The sequence below is a fragment of the Schistocerca americana genome, chromosome 3 (genome assembly GCF_021461395.2).
Source record: "Schistocerca americana isolate TAMUIC-IGC-003095 chromosome 3, iqSchAmer2.1, whole genome shotgun sequence".
Lineage (NCBI taxonomy): Eukaryota > Metazoa > Arthropoda > Insecta > Orthoptera > Acrididae > Schistocerca > Schistocerca americana.
Window position 1 is genome coordinate 497945475 of NC_060121.1, and position 25027 is coordinate 497970501.

Genomic DNA, 25027 nt, shown 5'->3' on the forward strand with positions numbered 1-25027 from the left:
GTTGTTCACGAAAATGTAATTACTTTTGACGACATCAGAGACACTCTTTTACAGGAAAGACCAGTTATTCAGAAAACCATTTCACATCCTGTTATCGAAATAAAAATTGGTTCATCGAAATTTTCAGCAGTAATCGATTCCGGATCACCTATATCAGTAATTAATGAGGAGACTTTCAACGAGTGCAACAAAGAGAATACTTATCCGACGTTACCTTTAGGCAAAACAAAAGTGAAAGGAGCAGTATCGAGTAAAGGTGTAGACGTTAAATTACAGACGCATTTATCATTTTGTATTGGAGGTCATACTTTTCACTCTAATTTTTGGATTGTGCCTTTATTGACAACAGACGTTATTTTAGGTACGAATTTTCTGGTACAACACGACGCAGTTATCGACTTTCAGAATTCTTATTTAATGTTAAAGGATGAAAATGTACAATTGGCTTTAGAATTTCAGCACTCTTTATCTACGGAAGAACAAACAATTAACCGCACAGAGGTCATTTCCACAACACGTAACATAGACTGTAATCCCACATTGTTAACGGATACGTACGTACACAACTATAATACTCCAGATGAAGCTGACTACGACGTTATGCAGTTAATTTCTGATAAGGTTAAAGAGAGCAGTGCAACTACAGACGACGAACGAACGCAATTACACAAAATTCTTTTACAGCAAGCTCCAGTTTTCGACAACATTCCTGGTACTATGTCCGGATTTATGTATGAATTTCAAGTCAAACAGCACGATACATTTAAAGCAAAGCATTATCCCATCCCATATATTCACAGAGAACAGGTTAAAAAGGAATTGCAGGATATGCTTGACCAAGGAATTATAGAACCAGCAGTTAGTCCGTACATAAACCCGCTGCATATTGTTAAGAAAAAAGATGGCTCACTTCGCCTTGTACTTGATTCACGTCACATTAATGACATTATTATTAATGAAACAGATCGGCCACAGACATTAGAGGAACTTTTACAGAAATTTCACGGTACAGCTATTTATTCTACATTAGATTTGAAATCGGGATTTTGGCAAATTCAACTTCATCCGAATTGTAGAAAATATACAGCTTTTCTCTGTTTCGGCGACTGTTATCAATTTTGCAAACTACCGTTCGGCTTAACTATTTCTTCTGCAGCTTTTATTCGCGGTTTGAACACAATACTTCCGACAGAACTTAAAGACAGAATTACGACGTATGTAGACGATATTCTTGTCGCAGAAGCTAACTGGTCTGAACACAATCTGATTCTTGAACAACTGCTGCAAACTTTTCATGCACAAGGACTTACAGTTAACCTCAGTAAATCGCATTTTGGCAAAACTTCCATAAAATTTCTTGGACACGTAATTTCAGCAGAAGGCATTGCGCCTGATCCAGAAAAACTTCAGGCTCTACGTGACATTAGTGTTCCTACGACGAAGAAGCAATTACGCAGTTTTTTGGGCTTAATTAACTTTTTTCGTAAATTTATTCATCATTCTGCTTTAGACACACCTAGATTATGCCATTTAACAGGTAAAAACAGTATTTGGTCTTGGGATAAGCAAGCACATTTTGAATTCATGAACCTGAAACATGCTCTGTTGAATGCTCCACTGTTATCGCACCCCGATCTTACTAGAAATTTTTCCATTGCTACCGACAGTTCCAACACCGCCTTAGGCGTACACATTTTCCAGGAAATAGAAGAAGATGGTTCTACAGTAATTAAAAACATCGCATTTGCAAGTCGCATTTTGTCACCTGCTGAACGAAATTATTCCGTCCCAGAACTGGAAACATTATGTGTTGTATGGGCTTTCACGAGATTTAGGCACTTTCTTTACGGCAGACATACCACCGTCTACACAGACCATAGAGCGATACAATTTTTACTTTCAGCTAAATTCACTCACGACAGGTTAAGCAGATGGAAACTATATTTACAGGAATTTAATTTTACAATAGTTCACATTCCCGGCACGCAAAATGTTATAGCAGACGCACTATCGCGTTCTCTCGGCAACAATCAGCAAGACGTAGCAACCAACTTCTGTAAAACAAATTTCAGTGTCATGTACATTCAGCAAGTTGCATTTGAAAATTTTATTTCATCGTCATTACAGGACATAGCACAAGAACAAAATAAGGACAATGTGTGGAAAGAAATTAAACACCTTTGGCAAGATAGGAAAAATGTTACGATTAGGAACCACTACACTGTACGCAATGACATTCTGTTTCGCCGCTCTCATCCTGACAGCAACATTTGGTTATTATGCATTCCTGACGAACTGGTTAACAAACTAATTTGGTACACTCATTTAAGTTACGCACATTACGGAGCACGAAAATGTTTTCTTATACTGAGACAGAACTGTTACTTTACCAACATGGAAAAACGTATACGACGAGTTTTAGCGTCTTGTAAAATTTGCCAGAAAGCTAAATCAGACACCACTTCACATATTCCTCCTTTATATCCCATTATACCTGTGAAATTAAGACACATGGCCGCAGTAGATATTTTTGGTCCGATTCCGAGAACTAACAGAGGTTTTTGCTACATTTTTGTCGCTGTTGAGCTCACTTCAAAATTTGTTACTTTCACTCCGTTACGCAAAGCTACTGCTAAAACTGTTTCGAAAGCATTTGTGAAACATTTTCTATTTCATGTAGGGCATGTAATGAAAGTAATTTCTGATAATGGATCTCAATTTCGTAGTAGTGTATGGACACGCATGTTACGAGCTAGAAACATTTCTCCGATCTATATATCCAAGTACCACGCTTCTTCGAACCCTTGTGAAAGATTAATGAAGGAAATTGGTAAGCTGTGCCGAATATACTGCCACAAAAGACATATTGATTGGGATACACACATACTCTCATTCCAAGATGTAATTAATTCCATTCCAAATGAATCCACTATGCTATCTCCGACTGTTATACTGAAAAACGTTGAACCACCGAACAAAATTAAAGAATTAATAGAATTCCCCAAAAATCGTCGCCTACGACACCACGAAATAATTGACATTGCGCTGAACAACATCAAACGTGCCGCAGAGCGCCGGAGAAGACAGCAAAAACAGGTTTGTACACGCCGCGACTTTCACGTTGGACAGAAGATATTAGTACGTACACACTATTTATCCAGCAAATTAAAAGGTAAGTGCAGTAAATTTGAACTTCTATACGCAGGTCCGTATCGGATTCGCAGCATCCCTCACCCCAATGTTGTACACGTCGAAACTTTGAGAACCAGAAAATCGAAAGGCAATCACCATATCACAAACATTAAACCGTTTATTGAGTGAAACCACTGTATGATTCAACACACTATGATGCCATTTACTAATGCAATTAATTCACCTGACTAATTACTGATGATTATCGTATTTTTTTTTTCTTGGCAAGTGCCCGGCAAGGTAAGGTTAGCAGGTCGCTTTTCTTGTCGTCACACATCAGACCATGCATATTTTTTCCAGATGAATTTACACATTTATGACTATTTCTGCAATTATATTTATGTGACTACTTATTGATGATTATCGTATTTTTTCTTGGCAAGTGCCCGGCAAGGTAAGGTTAGCAGGTCGCTTTTCTTGTCGTTACACATCAGACCGTGCACATTTTCCATTTTTTTGTGTATATGACTGTACTCCAGTTTTGTTTGTATGCACTATGAAATAGTTAAGATATAACACACACCAGTCGACTTTGACATTTTTTTTTTTTTTTTGCCTTATGACATCTCAACATCGTGACTGTTTCACATTTTTTTTGCTACTGCATTGTATTATTCTGTGTACATTTTTTCGCATCCGAACACTGTCAATGTCTTGGACATATTACGTTTTCTGTCATGTTATGCTGTATGGTTAATTGTGTCACCATAAACCAGTCATTATTTAGTGGGTATAGGATTTAAATGCAAGACATTAATCTTTGTTCATCAATTTCAGAAAGGAATGATGATTCTAAGAAATATATTTAACATAAATGGGAATTTCACCTACGGAATAAACGAAAGGAGATGCAATAACTTTATGAGGAAGAGTAAAGGGATCAGGATTAACAAGCATTAACAAGACTATACTATACTCATCACAGAATAGCAGTCTTAACTAATTTTTTCTTTCAGAATACAAGGTGATTGATGCAGGCTGTCAGAGAGAACTACACATCTTAATTTTAGTGATGAAATATGCTAGAGATAAGGAATAGTTATGTAATGAGTAATGAAGTGATTTTTTGCAGATGATAATGAATACTGATGAATAATGATGAAGGAAATGGTATTATGAATAATGAAGTTTTTCTTTACAGGTGATGATAATGGTGAAGTTATGATGATATGGATAATGAAGTTTTTTTTCTTTATGCTACGTAGTTATTTAAGTATTTGTTGCGGTTTGCTTTGACAGCAGGTGTTACATTGCATAGTAGGATGACGGAAAGTTTTGGAAAGGACAGCTATGGAACACATTTTATACACATTTCACTACTTGTTAATTCGAAGTTCACTACTTTTCAGCATAGTGTGCGTTTCTTCTTTCAGGTCAATAATCCGTTTTTGTATTTTTTCCAGGAGAAGTTTTTCATGACACTTACTAAACCTGTTACTTATTATACCTGTTCTAGTACTTGCATTTTTATATTTTTTACCCATTTGTGTTTATCATTTATAAATGTGATCACATGTACTGCCTTGTTACATAATCTTGCTACAGCTGACTCATGACGAATGACGTTACCTATCCTCATTTGCAGCAATAGGTCAAAAGCAAAAAGTATTATGCCTCAGCAATTAATTATCGATCCCAACGCAATGCATTGCTACCAAAAAAATGTATTACCAGTCCCACATAATGTCACTAGTTTATGATAATTCTGAATAATACTGATCAACTCTGAATAGCATGTCACTCGAGTAATGACCTCTTAATGAGACTATATGCAAAATAATGCTTTGTCACTAGCTAATAACTGCCACTGTTTATTGTAATGCCTGTGATTACTAATGATTTGACTGTAATTAACTGATTTTTAATAATGACTTTGTAATGATCTGAATAATACTGAATGATGAACTATGTTTTATTCTATTCAATACTTGATGGCCACTGAGTGCCAATAATTAATGTCAATCAACGAAATTGTTATTAATTATGCCATTAATTAACTCTTGTTTTCAATGTTCATACTTTGTAATTGGAAATAAATGTGATTGGTTAATAATGCTTTGTAATTAGGAAAAGACTAATGATTCTTAATAGATTGGAATGACACATAATTAATTAACTATGGTACTGTTTAATAATGCTTTGTAATTAATTAAGGCTAATAATTCTTAGTATATTGAAATGACAAATGATTAATTAATTAACTGTAATTAGACAAATGATTAATTAACGACAAATGATTAATTAACTATAATTAGACAAATGATTAATTAACGACAAATGATTAATTAACTGTAATTATACAAATGATTAATTAACTGTAATTAGACAAATGATTAATTAATGACAAATGATTAATTAACTGTAATTAGGAGAAGGTTAATGATTCTTAATTATACTCTGTAACTGAAAAGAATGCGATTATTTCATAATATTTTGTAACCAGGAAAAGAAGGCTACTGATTCTATGTAAAACAATTAATGAACATTTTTCTGTAATACTACATACTTGGTACAGAAATGTTCAATAACTGGGCTATGAATGCCACGAACTATCAATGAAGACTGTAATTGTCAATATTATGTGACTTGATGTCCTTCACCTCATAAGCTGACTACCCTGAATTACTGCAATGTCCATTGGTCCTGTTTATCCCAGTGATCATGGAGCGCTATATTTGGTTTTGCACTAATTCTACGTTGGTGTGCCTTGTAAGAGTGTGGTGTTGACACGACATGCTGTCCACCACCATGAGCGATGAAGACATTATTATGGTCCCACTGTTTGGTGTACCTAATGTACTGCCAAAATGAAAACATGGAACATTACTACGACAGTTCAGTGTCTTGGCTACACTGATAAATTCTGATGGGAAAAGAACTTCAAGTTGTGTCACTTGGTGTTGTACTACTGTGGAAAGATATGGACTTTCAGAGCAGCTGTGTGCAATCTAAAGTGCTACAACCATGATGCAATCCTTCCCTTTCCTATCCTGATTCTTGTCACATAAAGAAAAAATTTTTTTTGGTAACATCATTTATGTTCATAGGTTATACATTTTTCGATTCGCTAAACTCCAGTGTGAGTACACTTATGTCACTGGTCGACATGATGTTTGCCATTATGTTTATTTGTTGTGAAAATACTAAAGACATTTTTCAGTGCATGTGCACTTTGGACATGAATTTTTTTTTTTGCCATTATGTTTATTTGTTGTGACAATGCTAAAGACATTTTTCAGTGCATGTACACTTGTCAACATAATATTTTTTGCCAGTCTGTTTATTTGTTCTGAATATGCTAAAGAATTTTTTCAGTGCCTGTGCACTTTGTTATCTGTCAAATAATTTGTATATACTTTTCTGATTTGCTACTATGTTTTGTACTCACATTTTGTCTTTGTCTGATATATTTTGTACTTAGTGCGTGTGCACAACATTTACTTTATGTACTACATCTAATTATTCTTGCCAGTCTGTTTATTTGTTCTGCATATGCTAAAGAATTTTTTCAGTGCCTGTGCACTTTGTTATCTGTCAAATAATTTGTATATACTTTTCTGATTTGCTACTATGTTTTGTACTCACATTTTGTCTTTGTCTGATATATTTTGTACTTAGTGCGTGTGCACAACATTTACTTTATGTACTACATCTAATTATTCTTGCCAGTCTGTTTATTTGTTCTGCATATGCTAAAGAATTTTTTCAGTGCCTGTGCACTTTGTTATCTGTCAAATAATTTGTATATACCTTTTTCTGATTTGCTACTATGTTTTGTACTCACATTTTGTCTTTGTCTGATATATTTTGTACTTAGTGCGTGTGCACAACATTTACTTTATGTACTACATCTAATTATTCTTGCCAGTCTGTTTATTTGTTCTGCATATGCTAAAGAATTTTTTCAGTGCCTGTGCACTTTATCTGTCAAAAAGTTTGTATATACTTTTTTCTGATTTGCTACTATGTTTAGTATTCACATTTTGTCCTTGTCTGATATATTTTGTACTTAGTGCGTGTGCACAACATTTAAATATTCTGTAAGTTGTAGGATTTTGTTAATTAAAGAAAAATTTTGCCGCGCTTGGCAAGTCCAAATGACTCACCATCGCTGCCAAATTTTTGCCCCCCGAGTGGAGGGTTATGAAACACGTATGTAACGCAGCAGCGATGGCGAGGCATTGTAGCATCTGTGACCAGAGAGTATGCGCTTGACCGCGCGAGTGTTGCGAGCGGTTCTCAGTCAGCAGTAGTCTTTGCGAGTTAGTCAGTCGTTGCGAGTCTGTCAGTTCAGTCGTTGCGAGTCTGTAGCTCTGTCTAGTTGAGAGCAGTACTCAGTCTGTAGTCGTCATGCAGAGCGGTCGGTCAGTAGTAGCAGCCCAGTGCGGTTGTGTGATGTAGGCGGTCTGCAACAATGGTCAAGATGAGGAATAAGGTATACTGTTAATTAATATAATCATTAGATAATGAAAAATTTTATTTATTGTAATTATTCTCCAACAAGTCTCCCAATAATAATTTTTTATTTCAAAAGCATTTTCTCAAAAGTTTAATTTTTTTTGAACTAAAGATCTCGTTGCACTTCCCATTTCATTCCACTTCTTTTTGAAGAAAAATTTCACTAGAATTACAAAAAAAAAAGGAGAATATTATTATTTGCAATGCAGTTCCTCCAAGTGGTGCGCAACAACAAGAGCAGATATGTGACATCCATTTATTCTGAGGTAAGACTTTAATTCTGATTGTCTTTACACAGGGCCAAAGACCGATATTTCGGTTTAATTGAATTTTCTTGTCACTGAATGGACTTTAATTTTTTGAAGGATTTATAATTGAGTCAGATTGCGAATTTCACATTTGTTGCGATTGTCAGTACATTTGATTATAGGCAGGTTACGCATAGAGCCATGTCCATCAGCATTTCTTATTAGTATCGTCCTTTTCTTTAAAATTTTTTGTGGGCGAGGTTACACTCGGTTCCCATTTCTATTAAGTATTGTCAATTTATTTTCTTTAAAAAATTGCGGTGGGGAGGTTACAGTGGAAATGGTAAAGGGGAAAGAGATTGTAGTACACTACTCTGCACACTGCGAGGTATCTTGCAAAGAATAGATGCAAATACCTTAAATCGAGAAATGTGCTTGACCTCCACGATATCTGAAAGACAAAAAGAAGTGCAGCGACTCGTGAGCGGCACATGGCGTATTGGTCTCTCGCACTACCTCTAGCAGTAATTTTGCACATTTCGACGAACTTTTGGTAAATTTGCTGTTTTTAGTAACAGGTATGTTCTTAATGCTGCCTCGACAATTATTCAACTTTCACTCTTAGATCGTAAATAGTTTCGAATTCCACGGCTATCGAGTTACCTCGCAATGCAGCTGTGACCGTCGGAAAGGCATCGCAAAAGCAACTTCGTCAAGACAAAAAAACTCTGGTAGTTTCCACCACCGAGTATTCTATTTTGTAAATGTAAAATACAGTAACCGATAACAAAAGCAGAAGCTGTCCTACGGAAAAACTTACATGGTCTTGGTATAGGCAAAGTAAAAGCTGCAGCTGACATCATTGCCCCAACCGAAGAACTGAACAGATACTTCACGTTAGCTACAACCTCAATTGAACCACAAACGAATCAGAGACTCATTGGCTACTTTACAGGGACTGCAGCTACGAGAAATTCTATCTAAACCATGTTACTGATAGTATGGTAGTACCATAAAAAAAGCACTCATTCGTATCAGATCACCATCTACAGGACACGATGACGTCACAATCAAATGATGAAACTTATTATTGACCCAAGACTGCCCTCTATTACAGATATCATAACCGCTCATAACACAAGTATTTTCACTGAGGCCTGAAAACAAGGACTTGTTAAGTCACTAGCTAAAATGAACGTTTCCACAATACACTCTGATTACCCACCCATTTGCATACTTCCTGCACTGTCAAAGGCCTTAGAATATGCAGTTCTCGTCCATATAACAAACTAACTAATTGCAAACAACTATCTAAACGAATACCAATCAGGTTTCTATAAAAATCACGGCACAACACACACACGGCCTTAATAATGGTGACAAATGGCCTGAGGATTGACGCAAAAAAGGCAACCATCATGTGCATCTTAGACTTCAGCGATGCCTTTCACACTGTCAGCTTTGACATTTTACTTGTCAAACTTAGTAGCTTAAATTTCTCACCATGTGCAGTGCAAAGGTTTCGCTCATATTGGACACCTCGCCAGCGTTACGTACGTCCGGCACCGTAAAGTCACAACGGAGACAGGTAGTATCAGGCGTCCCCAGGGTTCAGTATTAGGGCCTATTCGCTTTCCATTGTACGTAAATTATGTGTCATCAGTTTTATCCTGCTCCAAATACCCCATGAACGCTGATGCCCTCCATTTGTATCTATGTGCAAAACCAACAGACCTGAAAGCAAGTATCGAAAACTTCAATACCGACTTAATGTGCACTATCGAAATGGGTGCCAACCGAAGTGGTACTGGTTGGCCATTCTAGGCTCTTTACCCCGAAACAGCAGGAATCCCTACCATCTTTGATACTAAATTGGACAAATATCAACTTTTCTCCTTCACCAAAAGGTCAAGGAGTAACAACAGATGCAAATCTAAATTGGACTGATCACATAATTGCAACGTGCAAGAAGGCATCAACACCTTTCCATGCCCTACAAAAAAATGAAAGCTCTTCCCTCTTGCTCCGAAAAACAAAATTTTACAAACAGTTATACTTCCAATTACTGATTAGAATGAAGTTATCGTACTAGGCCAGTGTTCATAAACCTGTGATATTAGACTCTTTGATCATATTTCACCACCGTCTGCACAACTATTCTGGCCCACACCATCGTTCGACCACTTTCTCGAAATCCTGCTCAGTAGCTGGATTTCGACTCTGGAATACTCTCCCGCGTTATATTACAGAATTAAATAACTTCCCAGATTCAAAAGACAATTACTGACTTGTCTACTAAAGCAGCAATAAGGACTACTATTGTCCTGTATGCACTCGTTATCCTTATACAGATCTTTAAACAGATCTTCCCCATTTCCCAGTAATCGTAGCTGATACAGTCTACTTAAATTGCCATTCCTCATAGCTCACTGTATCAGAAAACATTTATTTTGTACATCTGTAATTCTTTTTATACCTTCCACTATCTTTATTGTTATTATTGCATGATTATTATTATTATTATTATCACTACTTGCTCAGTAGTACAAGCACTACCGAGCGAGGTGGCGCGCTGGTTAACACACTGGACTCACATTCGGGAGGACAACGATTTAAACCCGCGTCCTGCTACCCAAATGTAGGTTTTCCGTGATTTCCCTAAATCGCTCCAAGCAAATGCCGGGATGCTTCAATTCAAATTGCACGGCGGATTACCTTTCCCATTCTTGACACAATCCGAGCTTGTGCTCCGTCTCTAATGACTTCGATGTTTGTGGGAAGTTAAATTCAATCTTCCTTCCTTTCTTTTAGTACAAGTACTGCCATTATTAACTTTATTAGTTCATAGTCAGTATTATTTGCCATTTCAGACACTCAAATCATTTTAATAATATTTCTGACATTAAAACTGTTATTTCTTGGGTAACTGTGATGTAAAAAAAGTACTGTACGCGTCAAACCATGGTCCGATGTAAGAGAAGGCCGAATTGGCCTAATAAGATCTGGTTAAGCAGATAAATAAAGTAAGTAAATTTTCATCAAGGCTGTAGCTAAATACACTGTCTAATCAATGGGAACTTGACACAGCTATGTAACATGGAACTGACCACCAGAAATCACGGAGGAAGGCGGAAACTGCGATTATACGAAGGGGTAGGGACTATCGCGGTGTCAGAAGAGAAACATTACACCAGAATGGGTCGATCGGGAGACCTTGGTGACTTCAAACGAGAACTAGGATATCACATCAATAACATATCTATCAGGGACGTTTCAGCTTATCCCAAGTCTCCAGATGATGATACGATATTATGGTGGAAACTCGAAGCAAAAGCTCAGCTAAACCAAGAAAAGGCAGATCTCATACGCTGACGGACAGGGGCTGCCGGGAGAAGAGGAGGGTGGTTGTAAAAATCACGTGAAATCTGCGTAATGCATCACTCCTGTGACCCAAATTGTTACCAGCAGTCAAACTAAGAAATGACATTGCGCAGGGAGTTAAAAAGTATGGGGTAAACAGGTCAAGTAGCTCCTCATAAAATTGATGATTGCAATGTCTATGTTTATATAATGTCTGTATCTTTACATAACAATGTCCTTCAGACAAGAGAGAAAAAGTGTTGTTAACCACTGTAGGCATATTGTCCTATTGCTAGGTTGGTTGCGGAGTTTCTTTACGAGCGGCCGCGTTTAGGATAGTCGAGCACGGGACACAGAGATGTTATGTTGTAATGTGGGTAGCTCTGGATGGAAAGGCATTATTATGAAAGTTCAGGTGTTACTACAAGTGCTATTACGGTGAAGTACGAAGATATGGAGGTGGATTCAGAGAAAAGTGCGTAAAGAAGTAATGAAGTATGAGCAGTGCCGCCTATAAAGTGTTCGAGTATCCGCCTGTTGTGTGTTGTACTGTACATCAGTCGTCCGCGTCGTCTACGGTCTCCCAGAATGACTAATGTGAATTAGTAAAAACAGTTACCGCAAAGGAGTGCAATCAAGTGCCAGTGTCTTGTAGTGAATGTGAGAAAGTGCGTTCGGCCATCGCGTTTCCGCATCATCAGCAATCAGCCGCGCCGCGACGGTTACGCGCACCCTCGCACAAATGAGAACTGAGAACTGAAAATTTAACTTTATGTCCAGTGGTATTTTATTATAAGTGGCAAGGAGGACTCGTACCAGATCTTTGTGCATGCGTGACATGTGTAACGCCGGCCGAAGTGGCCGTGCGGTTAAAGGCGCTGCAGTCTGGAACCGCAAGACCGCTACGGTCGCAGGTTCGAATCCTGCCTCGGGCATGGATGTTTGTGATGTCCTTAGGTTAGTTAGGTTTAACTAGTTCTAAGTTCTAGGGGACTAATGACCTCAGCAGTTGAGTCCCATAGTGCTCAGAGCCATTTGAACCACTTTTTTTTTTTTTTGACACGTGTAACTTTCGCTCGATCAATCGGCTTCCGCATCAACAACAATTACCCACGTCGCGTCGGTTACGCGTACGCTCATCCTAGTGATATTGTGGACAGATAATCATCAAGAAGGTTAATTGGCATCAAAAATTACGACTTAAAAGTATAAACAGTGCAACCTGCGATTATCTTATCGTCTCAGATTACCAGACGTAGGACAGTGTTGTGTTTAGTCCAAATGGTTCAAATGGCTCTGAGCACTATGGGACTGAACATCTGAGGTCATCAGTCCCCTATAACTTAGAACTACTTCAGCCTAACTAACCTAAGGACATCACAAACATCCATGCCCGAGGCAGGATTCGAACCTGCGACCGTAGCAGTCGCTCGGTTCTGGACTGAAGCGCCTAGAACCGCTCGGCCACCGCGGCCGGCTTGTTGTGTTTAGAGTTGAGTGACTCACTAAGCCCGCTTGCATATTATATACTTAATTTCAGACAAGCCAGCAGCAGTATGGAGCAGAACAATACGACCGCCGGGGGAGTATCATGTAAGTGGTGTGGACAGGGCGCACGGTCAAGAAGTGAGATTCCAGTTTGAGGGACCCCCCCCTTTGTACCCCCGGGCGTGTTACTCCACGTGACAATGGAGATTTGGGTCGGGATTAGAGGCGTACACAGACGGTCGAAGAGGTTAACGAGACCACTCACCGTAAGCAGGAAATCCGAGTTCGAGTCCCGCTCTGGCACAAATTTTCATATTTCGCAAACAAGTCGTATTCACAAGTAGCGGATTCACTTCGTAATAGTCCTCATTAGCCACACGAATCTAAGGCCAATGCTAAACGATGCGTGAGGGATGAAGAGCGTGCGCCATTGGGTAGTGGATGACTGGAAACGAGTGATTCGGAGTGAATAACCGCGCTATATACTGTCTCAGTCGGATGGAAGTATCTGGGTGTGACGAATGGCTGCAAAACTTTACCTGCCATCATGTGTAGTGGCACAGCGAACTACAGAGGAAGTGGTGTTACGGCATGGCAGTGTTTTTCATAATTAGGATGTGATCCTCTGACTACGATTAAGAAAACGCTAAAGGCACAAGAACATGTTCACATTTTGCAGCATTTTGTACTGAGTACGCCAGAGGAATAGCTTGGAAATGATTGATTACACCAGTATGTCATTGCACATAATCGTAAAGCATTTTCTGTGAGGCAGTGGTTTGTGGGGAATTATATTCCCGAAATGGACTGTTCTGTTCCAGTCCGGACCTGAATTTAACGCTTTTGCAATGAATTAAAACCTCGAACCCGCTTCTAACCCCAACGTTCAATATCACTACCTTCTCTGATTTCGTCTCTTGAAGAAGAATGGGGTGCCTTCCTCCACATACTTTCAGACAACTCTCTGAAAATGTCCACAGCAGAGTTGAAACCATCTTAAAGACGAAGGATGGACTCAACCCATATTAATATCGTCTACTGTGTGTCCGGACACTTTTGATCTGTGAAGATCGGGTTGATTGCGAGTTTTATGCAGAGCATGCGAAACAGTTTTTATATTCAGTCAATGCTTATAAAGCTGTCATCTAACTAAACAAGTGCAGAGATGGGAGTAGAAGTGATTGTGTATTATTGCCGTAATGATAAAGGCCGACCTCTCGTTTTCCCATTACTAATCGACCTAGAAGACTTGGAGTTTTTTGTTCTTTTATTTTATTTTGTCATCGAGTTAAAAAGATCTCTTGGTATTTTAATTAAACCGTCGATATATTGTCACTGAAGAAGCCGAGCATCACAGTCACCGTAGTGTAGTAATTATGATACTAGATTGTTTCATGGAGGGCCGTGAGTTCAAAACTCACCTGAACTCTAACATTTTAATTTCTATATTCGATTCGAGTACATTCTAGAAGTATTCACATATGGCAAGAATATTTATACTGGAATGTTCTGTAGCTGTATATATACCGTATGTGTTCTGGCCGGAGGCCGTTCGCTCCTCGCTCTTGTATGTGCAAGTGCTTCGTTAAGTGAAGTTAGTGTTTGTCATTGATCTACTTACACCTTCCCCTACGTGACATTATTCTGGTGGAGTAGCTGGGTATCGATCCCACTACCTCTCTCAAGAAGTTTGAACGGCTTCCAAACGTCGTATCGATGTCTGGGATGGAGGAAGCAACTGATTTCACAAGTGTTCTTCGTCAGATAGTGAGAGAGGAAGTTCAGAAGCCACTTGGATTGCAAGGCGACCAAAACACCGAGACGCTTCAAGAGGTCATAAGGGTGGAAGTGAAACAGACATTGAACCCAATCTCTCGTCCTTCATTTCCCTTTAAAACGATTAAAAAGTCGAGACCCAGGCGAAGTTACGTTCCTACAATGCCGCATGAGGAACCTCTTTGGTCACCAAGGAAGACTGAAGTTAGTGTTCGTCATTCATCTACTTACACCTCCCTCTACGTGGCAATATGACCAAGAACTACAAAAAAAGAAAATTTACTATGCAAAGCAGATATAGATAAGGAAATATAAGAATGAGAACGAGGTCTTTCGCTACGGCACTGTTGCATAAAACACTCTCGGACTTCTTGCTGCGTCAGTTCAGGATAGAACCTCGAGCTTTTAACGATTACCTGCGTCGTCCTGGTCAGGAGCAACTGACTGTCTACTCTGTTGCTGTAGTGGCCTTACACAGCCCACAGACGACTTCTGATTGGACAGTAATTACGTAAGGCTGTCTTAGATGGCGTCAACATCCGAGCTGGTGGCGCCGCCGCTACAGTAGTAGCGCAAACATAGCGACGAATATCTCTGTTTTCTGTGTCGAGATCTCGCTTCGATGAATTGCTAAGATTATATCCGCTGTCACGTTTGAAGCTCATCTCACACATTCTTATTTCTGCAGACTCTTTAATTTTAGAACCCCAGTACATAAGCGCCTGTCATAAAACTTTTCTTTCGTCAACCATTATTCTGTGTTTGTTTGTTTATTAACCTGTGCTTAGCAGCTGCGTATTTCTCCAGTTCTCCTTTTTATATGTCGCTGATGTTCTGCATAGTGATCGAAAACGGAACGTATGGACATACCGATGTAATTACTTCAGCACTCAAAAGGGGTGTAGTGAAGCTCAGGGATCCTCAGGCTGAGACTGTCGTTAACAGGGCGGAGGTAATCCTTTATCTTCTCAAGAAGTGTGAAAATACGACTTACATCTCGCCTTCCAAGGACTCTGCCTAATTTCCTGTATGTAGCGCCGAAGAAAGAGAGGAAGACAATCGGTGGCTCATCACGTGAACGTACAACATTTTCACGTTTCCTTCTCTTCGAGAATGCTGACTGCATATCACGTAAACCACAGCCATTCTATCGGAACATCAGAAACAGTTTTGCTCAGTGTATCAATGTTTTTAAAAATGATTTCTTCTGGAAAGGACATAGATAAGGAAAGTTGCCATTATCCTTACTGGGAAGTTCTTGCGGAATTCAGTGCAAGGTGAAGAACGTGGAAGTATCAGCAATGCAAATAAATGGCTTCAAGTAGCACGCTGATGTTTGCAGTACGTAGAATGGTGTCTCTGAGAAAAGAAATGCTACGACAGAACTCACTTATCAGAGCCTATACGGACACCGCTGCTGTTGCGCTCTTTCAGGTAAGGAAGTGGCTGTGCGCTGGCGTCTCCACGCCAGCACGCGTTTGCGTTTTAATATGGGGCAGTTAGCAGTCCCACGCGGATAGACCGCCCATTTGCAAGTCTATGGCGTTTATTCCGCGTTAGTGCCTCATTGTCTTCTTGCCGGCGTCGCGGTGCTCGGCTTTCTGGCGCCAGCTTCCCAGGTTCGTAGTACGACGTGTTTATTCGTTGTAGGACACACCGGCTTTCGGTCAATAGGTGGGCCATGCCTTGTCAGCACAGAAGAGGATTTAGGATGACTACTTTTGCACAACAGTTAACAAGTCTAGGTGCACACGCGAACATGTCAGCCTGTGATTTTCGGCAGTTCTTCCTTTTCTTATAGCCAGAGCCGGTTCGAAAACATTTTCCGCCCGGCCTTGCCCCCTGTTCCTCGTACACTTCCACTTGTATCAGTTTTCGCAACTGATCGTGATGCGCACTTTATACTAAGCTTGTAATTGTGCGCGCCTGGTGCCCCTCTCCGCTCTGCGGCTGAAGCGACCGCTACTAGTTGTGGTACGTCCTATCTAGAAATGTTACAATGCCGCCACCTGGAGCGCCATCTCTTATTTTGGCTCCTCAAGTGGCACCTTGTGTCGCTCTGGTCTCAAAATGTTCCCGCTCACAGAAAAATTAATAACTTCCGTTCTATTTCAAGGTGAATTTTCAAAACCGATATATTGCTCCTAACAGATTGTGCTGTAGTTGTTCGTATGTTAATGCTGGTATGTACACTACTGGTCATTAAAATTGCTGCAACAACAAGAAATGCAGTAGATAAACGGGTAATCATTGGACAAATATATTATACTAGAATTGACATGTGATTACATTTTCACGCAATTTGAGTGCATAGATCCTGAGAAATCAGTACCCAGAACAACCACCTCTAGCCGTAATAACGGCCTTGATACGACTGGACATTGAGTCAAACAGAGCTTGGATGGCGTGTAGAGGTACAGCTGCCCATGCAGCTTCAACATGATACCACAGTTCATCAAGAGTAGTGACTGGCGTATTGTGACGAGCCAGTTGCTCGGACACCATTGACCAGACGTTTTCAATTGGTAAGAGTTCTGCATAATGTGCTGGCCAGGGCAGCAGTCGAACATTTTCTGTATCCAGAAAGGCCCCTACAGGACCTTCAACATGCGGTCGTGCATTATCTCGCTGAAATGTAGGGTTTCGCAGGGATCGAATGAAGGGTAGATCCACGAGTCGTAACACATCAGAAATGTAACGTCCACTGTTCAAAGTGCCGTCAATGCGAACAAGAGGTGACAGAGACGTGTAACCAATGGCAAGCCATACCATCACGCTGGGTGATACGCCAGTATGGCAATGACGAATACACGCTTCCAATGTGCGTTCAACGGGATGTCGCTAAACACAGATGCGACCATCATGATGCTGTAAACAGAATCTGGATTCATCCGAAAAAATGACGTTTTGCCATTCGTGCACCCACGTTCGTCGTTGAGTACACCATCGCAGGCGCTCCTGTCAGTGATGCAGCGTCAAGGGTAACCGCAGCCACGATCTCCGAGCTGGTAGTCCATTCTGCTGCAGACGTCGTCGAACTGCTTGTGCAGGTGGTTGTTGTCTTGCAAACGTTCCCATCTGTTGACTCAGGGATCGAGACGTGGCTGCACGATCCGTTACAACCATGCGGATAAGATGCCTGTCAGTTCGACTGCTAGTGATACGACGCCGTTGGGATACAGCACAGCGTTCCGTATTACCCTCCTGAACCCACCGATTCCATATTTTGCTAACGGTCATTGGATCTCTACCAACGCGATTAGCAATGGCGCGATACGATAAACCGCAATCGCGATAGGCTACAATCTGACCTTTATCAAAGTCGGAAACGTGATGGTACACATTTCTCCTCCTTACACGAGGCATCACAACAAGGTTTCACCAGGCAACGCCGGTCAACTTATGTTTGTGTATGAGAAATCGGTTGGAAACTTTCCTCATGTCAGCACGTTGTAGGTGTCGCCACTGGCACCAACCTTGTGTGAATGCTCTGAAAAGCTAATCATTTGCATATCACAGCATCTTCTTCCCGTCGGTTAAATTTCGCGTCTGTAGCACGTCATCTTCGTGGTGTAGCAATTTTAATGACCAGTACTGTATTTAAAAAATTAGGAAGGAGATAATGTTGCGTTTATCTGATGTGATGATCTGTTACAAATGGTCGGCGAAAACCTGCGATTGTGAGAACAATGGGTTTCCTGAATGAAATTTTCACTCTGCAGCGGAGTGTGCACTGATACGAAACTTCTTGGCAGATTAAAGACGTGTGCCGGACCGAGACTCGAACTCAGGACCTTTGCCTTTCGCGGGCAAGTGCTCTATCGTCTGAGCTACCCAAGCACGACTCACGCCCCGTTCTCACAGCCAGTATCTCGTCTCCTACCTTTCAAACTTCAGAGAAGCTCGCTTGCGAACCTTGCAGAAGTAGCACTCCTGGAAAAGGATATTGCGGAGACGTGGCTTAGCCACAACCTGGGGGATGTTTCCAGAGTGAAATTTTGAAGTTTCATCAATGGATTTGTTTATAAATAACTCTTCTGCTACCAGTCACAATTCTCTTTTATTTATATTTTACACGACGCGTCATGTTTCTCATTTTCATGTGTGTTTTTCTCTGTATATTACGTCTCTTTCGTAATGTTTTTGTTTGTAAGCTTCTGCTTTGTTCTGCTGACTTCATGTTTTCTTATGGTCAATTTTTCCAGAGTACCACACATGTTAAAGGCCACATACAGCTTTTTGAACACATCATACACCGAGAATAGCAAACTAACATAAAAACAGTTAACTTTTTGTTTACAAAGAGAAAAATGCATTTGGAAGTGGGAATCAAGCACTGAAACGCGTCAAATAAAATATAAATAGAAGAAAATCGTGAATAGTAGCAGAAACGTTATTTATAAGCAAACTCATAGTTGCGTTTATGTAGGATTTAAAAAAGGGAAGATCAGCATCATTCTATGGTAGGTTTAAAACACTTGCCCCAAAAATCAGTTAAAAATAAGCATAATTTCTACATTACGAATTAGAAGGAATTTTATTCCTCACATTTGACTTCTAGCGGGTATTTGGTAAAAATCTTACGAACACATCTAGCGTTATTTTGCGGATGTACAATTGGAATGTTAGAAGCAACTTTCACTGTCTCCTACCTTTTAACCCAAAATTCTTAAGTAAAATACGGGACAAGTACAAGATGCAGAGTTTGGAGTGCAGTCGTGAGACTGATGCAGCGTAAAAGCCCAAAACACATTAGGCGTAATATCAAGAAAACGACTTACACGGGAAGGTCATGTTGCTCAATCTGACGCTGGCAGATGTCCTGCAAAATTGGTCCAATATGTTACTGGCGGATATAGGACACATTAGGCGTAATATCAAGAAATCGACTTACACGGGAAGGTCATGTTGCTCAATCTGACGCTGGCAGATGTCCTGCAAAATTGGTCCAATATGTTACTGGCGGATATAGGACACCGGATAAGACTAGAAGAAGATGACGTGATGGAGAAGATACAAATCGTAATATGGAATTCTCTTTCGCCTGCGCGTCTTGGAATTTGACCGCGACAGAATGACTGCAACAAGATGCTTGCTAAGCTTAACCATAACACTCTATCCTTATAGCAGTCTCATCTCAACCTGAAGTGAAAGCTATTGATTTAACTCTTACAGTGTTATTCGTTGATCGTCGTGAGTGCTGAGCAACTTCAAACCACTGTCCCACCACCGTCTGTCTTAGAAATCCCTCCCTGCAATATTTCTTCTTCGCATAGAAGGACTTCAAACCACCTTCAATTACGAGTCTGGAAAATTTAAGCCAGGTCAGGATTTTAGTACTGTACGACCTCGAACCTTGCACACTACATTTTTCTATCCTATTTTTGCCCAACCTTTGTTCTTGTGAGATCACGGAATTATGTATTTGAATCATTCCCAGGATATTAGAAGGTTACAACACAAACGGAAGACGCCTCCATCCACGACTCAAGCCGTAAATAAAGATTTCACGAAACTCAGTTTTCATCTGATCCAGGAACCAACTTTCCTACGACAGTAGCTACAAATGTCTGAAATTACCAAAATTTTGTGCAAAGACGCTAAAAATTATGATGGTTGGACCAATCCCAAAGTTTGAAGCGGGACTAGCAGCCTTGAGAGGTTGTTTCCCAGCAATCGCTCCTATCAGTCAGAGCAACCCAAAGAAAAATTTTAACGCTGTGCCCAACTAACACAGTATCACCAAAGGATCTATTCTATCCTATTCTGATGGGCATCACTCTGACTGCAACATAACGTACTACAAAGTTCTAATAGAATTCACTCAATGCTCATAATCGACGTTTCCTAGGTCATTGATTTATGTAATTCATGACAGAGCTCGTACTTTCTTCCATTTCGTGTCATTACGTGTTGTTTCCTTGGTTTCACATTTATCTTGCCCGTCATTTCAAGCGCTTTAGGACCCTGAACTAGAATAAGAGAAGTTCCAGTTCATAAATACTACTACTTAATACTGAAACGTCCCCTTTGAACAATTATACACGACTGTCCTTAACGTGACACACAATATTTTGTTAGCGCAACGCAATCTGACTTTCAAAAATCTCTACAAAAGAATGGCCCTGACTAACATTAAACTATACCTTTCACAAATCACTTACCTCACAAAAATCTTCGCTGCTCAAGCTACTGCAATACAGCGAGCGCCACTACTGCCAGCTAAATAAAAGATTCAAACTATGGAAGGCACTAACTACTGACAGGGATAGTTAGCAAATGAAAGATATTAATAGAGAACAAACAATGTATTTACCTTGATATCATCATATATAAATATAGCAGTTCATGACAAATTACAAATCTCAGCCATCTCTCTCCCCACATCCACCACTGCTGGCGGCTCACCTCCAACTGCGCAACGCTACGCGCTGTTCACAGCCAGCTGCCTAACACTACAATGGCGAGTATTACAACAATGCAAAGCAGCCACAGACCGTACACAGCACAGCCAGTGATTTTCATTCAGAGGTGGCGTTACCAATAAGAAATCCTAAACAGCCTACTTACATAAGAACCTAAACAGCCTACTTACATAAAGAAAACATAAACAGCCTACTTACAATACCTCTAAACGAAACATACATTATTCTTCGGATTCTGGCACAGCAGTGCTTCCATTACTTCCAGACGTTTTTACAGTTAAAAGTAACTCAGAAATGTTACACCAATGGATATCGTTAAATGAAGAACGACATGTATCAAAGTTACAAAGACGAAGCCGAAGTATCTTCGTGTAGGGAATGAGAAAGTTTCAGTATTGAGAATCACAAACAAAAGATCAAACCCTTATCAGATTGTAATAGTTTATTATCTGTTGATTAAACATACTCAGTACCATGGGTACATGAAAGTAGTTGCTGTATTTCAACGATCCACTCACAGTTTATAGGAGGAATTTTTTACGGATTCTTACCCGTCCCTACTACCTACTACTTAGTGCGCCAGGTACCAATACAGGAATTTCTTTGGTATTTATTTCCAGGAGCTACGGAGCTTAGTGCCCCTAAGTACACCGCTAGGCTTGGGACCTTGAAACGCGATGCAAGCGGAAGACGTCACTTGGACGTCCTTGTATAACTACTCGGCAACCTTGACGTTGTCACGTACCGGCTATTTATCACGCTCTGAACACGCAATTCTAGATTATTATAGAGTAATAATAGCCACATCAGGTAAAATTTTAGTGAAATAACTGAAGTCGAGAAATCTGATAGTACCTTACAGCTTTATAACAGTTGAAATGTAGTAAATTGTACATCACAAATGATTTTGTTGTGGTCTTCAATCCTAAGCTTGGTTCGATGCAGGTCTATCCTTCGCAAATCTCTTCATCTCTGGATAATTACTGCAACCTGCACTCGTTTGAAAATGACGACCTTAGGCAAACATAGGTCTCCTTGTACAGCTCTTACCCACAATACATCCCTACATTACCAAACTGATGGCGCTTTGACGACTTACGATATATCTTATCAGACGATTCCTTTTGTAAATGTGTGCCATAAATTTATTGACTAACTTTCTGTATTGATATTTAACTGATAGGAAATAGACTTGTGGAACAACTATCTAACGGAACCTTCGTCTAATCATTATTTCTTTGCTTTCGTTGTCGAAAAGGACACAAGCTGTAGACAGTGAAAGTTGTGCAGAAACCACGAGAAAAGTCTCTTATTTGCAGTCTTTTGCAGGTCAGTAATTGACTTCTTTTTACACGCAGCACGCTGCTGGATTAACGAACTTTATTAGTATCTTTTTTCACATGGTAAATTTTGTTCATGAAGTGCGATGCGACTCCTGAAAGGTCTTCGTTGGAATCAAGACAATAAGACATTTTATATCGGCTGCCGCTCACACAAATTTATTAAAAGACAATTACATTTTCCACCGTATTACGATCACAGTCATTCATATCACCATCAAGTGATTCCGGCGCTGTGCCATTTTCAAGTGGTACAGTTATGGTGTAAAATTATAACGATGGGAGTAGCACTCCTACGATATAAAATTACGATGACAATCGTTAGGCCAAAGAATTAACTACAATGAATGTTGCTTGGCCTAAGAATTACCTGTGTGTGTACCCATTACACAGCTAGTTACGTGGGTAGTATCCTCCAATGTATAGTCCATAACTGACCAGCTCAGGTGGTCGTAATTCTCAAGCAAATACGCAGGTAGACAAAGTTACCACCTAACTCGTTACAGAAGCCTCGAAGTGTTTGGGTCATGCCTTCTACTCGACTCCCCGGACCAGGGCGACACTATCAGTTCTGGGAACAACGCTGCAGACTTTCTGCTTTTTTTTTTTTTTTAAAAAAAGAAAAAAACTCCTTCAGCAAGGCTGTTCTTCTCAACTTTCTCTGCTAGTTGCTGGAGTGATCCAAGAATGACCTAGGCGCCCAGCCGAAGTGCATCAAAATCTGTAGATGGCTGCATCCTCGTCCCTCAGCTGCAGACAGAACAGCTTCCTCAATATGTTGAATGAGGCCTCCACATATACAAACTGATTGCACGTTGTAATGCTTCCAATCCGTTGCTTTCATTTTTCCAGGGGTCTCCTGTTAACTCACAGTTCAAAAATGGTTCAAATGGCTCTGAGCACCATGGGACTGAACTGCTGTGGTCATAAGTCCCCTAGAACTTAAAACTACTTAAACCTAACTAACCTAAGGACATCACACACATCCAAGCCCGAGGCGGGATTCGAACCTGCGACCGTAGCGGTCGTGCGGTTCCAGACTGTAGCGCCTTTAACCGCTCGGCCACTCCGGCCGGCAAACTCACAATTGTTTTAGCAACTAGTGAAGTGAATCTCAATGCTTTAGTTTAATTTTCAGTAAAATACAACAACTCGGCCCAGTTGATCATCAGAGAGGGCGTAATATCCTCAGTTCGCGTTGGTCCCTGACTCGCCTGTACCGGACCCAAAGACCCACCGCTGACACATCACCCACGGCAACAAAGTAAAGGAGGAGGAATAGTTCCTGTACTTCCTGTAGAGCAGGCAATATCTGCAGGAGAAAATACACTATTGGGCATTAAAATTGCTACACCAAGAAGAAATGCTAATGATAAACGGGTATTCACTGGACAAATATATTATGCTAGAACTGACATGTGATTACATGTTCATGCAATTTGGGTGCATAGATCCTGAGAAATCAGTACCCCGAACGACCACCTCTGGCAGTAATAACGGCCTTGATACGTCTGGGCATTGAGTCAAACAGAGCTCGGATGGCGCGTACAGGTACAGCTGCCCATGCAGCTTCAACACGATACCACAGTTATTCAAGTGTAGTGACTGCCGTATTGTGACGAGCTAGTTGCTCGGCCACCATTGACCAGACGTTATTCAGTTGGTGAGAGATCTGGAGAATGTGCTGGTCAGGGCAGCAGTCGAACATTTTCTGTATCCAGAAAGGCCCGTACAGGACCTTCAACATGCGGTCGTGCATTATCCCGCTGAAATGTAGGGCCTCGCAGAGATCGAATGAAGGGTAGAGCCACGGGTCGTAACACATCAGAAATGTAACGTCCACTGTTCAAAGTACCGTCAATGCGAACAAGAGGTGACCGAGACGTGTAACCAATGGCACCCCATACCATTACGCCGGATGATTCGCCAGTATGGCGATGACGAATACATGCTTCCAATGTGCGTTCACCTCGATGTCGCCAAGCACGGATGCGACCATCATGATGCTGTAAACAGAACCTGGATGCATCCGAAAAATGACGCTTTGCCATCCGTGCACCCAGGTTCGTTGTTGAGTACACCATCGCAGGCGCTCCTGTCTGTGATGCAGCATCAGGGGCAACCGCAGCCGTGGTCTCCGAGCTGATAGTCCATGCTTCTGCAAACGTCGTCGAACTGTTCGTGCAGATGGTTGTTGTTTCAAAAACTTCCCCATCTGTTGACTCAAGGATCGAGACGTGGCTGCACGATCCGTTACAGCCATGCGGATAAGATGCCTGTCAGCTCGACTGCTAGTGATACGAGGCCGTTGGGATCCAGCATGGCGTTCCGTATTACCCTGCTGAACCTACCGATTCCATATTCTGCTAACAGTCATTGGATCTCGACCAACGCGATCAGCAATGTCGCGATACGATAAACCGCAATCGCGATAGGCTACAATCCGACCTTCATCAAAGTCGTAAACGTGATGGTACGCATTTCTCCTCCTTACACGAAGCATTACAACAACGTTTCATTAGGCAATGCCTGTCAACTGCTGTTTGTGTATGAGAAATCGGTTGGAAACTTTCCTCATGTCAGCACGTTGTAGGTGTCGCCACCGGTGCCAACCTCGTGCGAATGCTCTGAAAAGCTACTCATTTGCTTATCACAGCATCTTCTTCCTGTCGGTTAAATTTCGCGTCTGTAGCATGTCATCTTCGGGGTGTAGCAAAGATAATGGCCAGTAGTGTACTTT